Genomic DNA, 438 nt, shown 5'->3' with positions numbered 1-438 from the left:
ACACACACACACACACACACACACACACACACACACACACACACACAGCCTGGCCAGGCCGGGCATGCTGGAGTGGCACTGATGGCATGCTCACACAGTCTGCTCGAGTGCTTGCCCTGTTCTCTCTCACTTCTGTGTCATCTATGTGCTATGCCTGGGCTGCAGGTGCCATCTGGCGCCGGCTGCTTGGGAAAGGAGACCGTCGGTGACAGGCAGAGGGGACGCCGCAGTGAGCGAGGCCTCCGTCCTTAGCTTTCAGAAAACAAAGCCAGGTTCTGGTTCTGCGTCTGTGTGGTGGGGCGGGTCAGACAGGAAGAGAAGCTGCTCTCCTCAGTCCCGTGGGGACTTTGCTGCCTGGCTGTCAGGTCTCAGCATCCCAGCTTGGGTCCTTAGTGTGTGTGTGTGTGTGTGTGTGTGTGTGTGTGTGTGTGTGTGTGT

At 58.2% G+C, this 438-nt stretch overlaps 1 protein-coding gene across 1 annotated transcript in view; it reads left to right on the top strand.

Annotated features, from left to right (window-relative positions):
• The window catches only part of Ror2 (receptor tyrosine kinase like orphan receptor 2), a 158,311-nt gene that overhangs the window by 146,672 nt on the left and 11,201 nt on the right, over positions 1-438 (top strand). The window lies entirely within an intron of this gene.

The sequence above is a fragment of the Psammomys obesus genome, unplaced genomic scaffold (genome assembly GCF_907164565.1).
Source record: "Psammomys obesus unplaced genomic scaffold, mPsaObe1.curated_primary_1811, whole genome shotgun sequence".
Lineage (NCBI taxonomy): Eukaryota > Metazoa > Chordata > Mammalia > Rodentia > Muridae > Psammomys > Psammomys obesus.
Note: the sequence above shows the minus strand (reverse complement) of the source record. Positions and strands in the feature narration are given on the sequence as shown.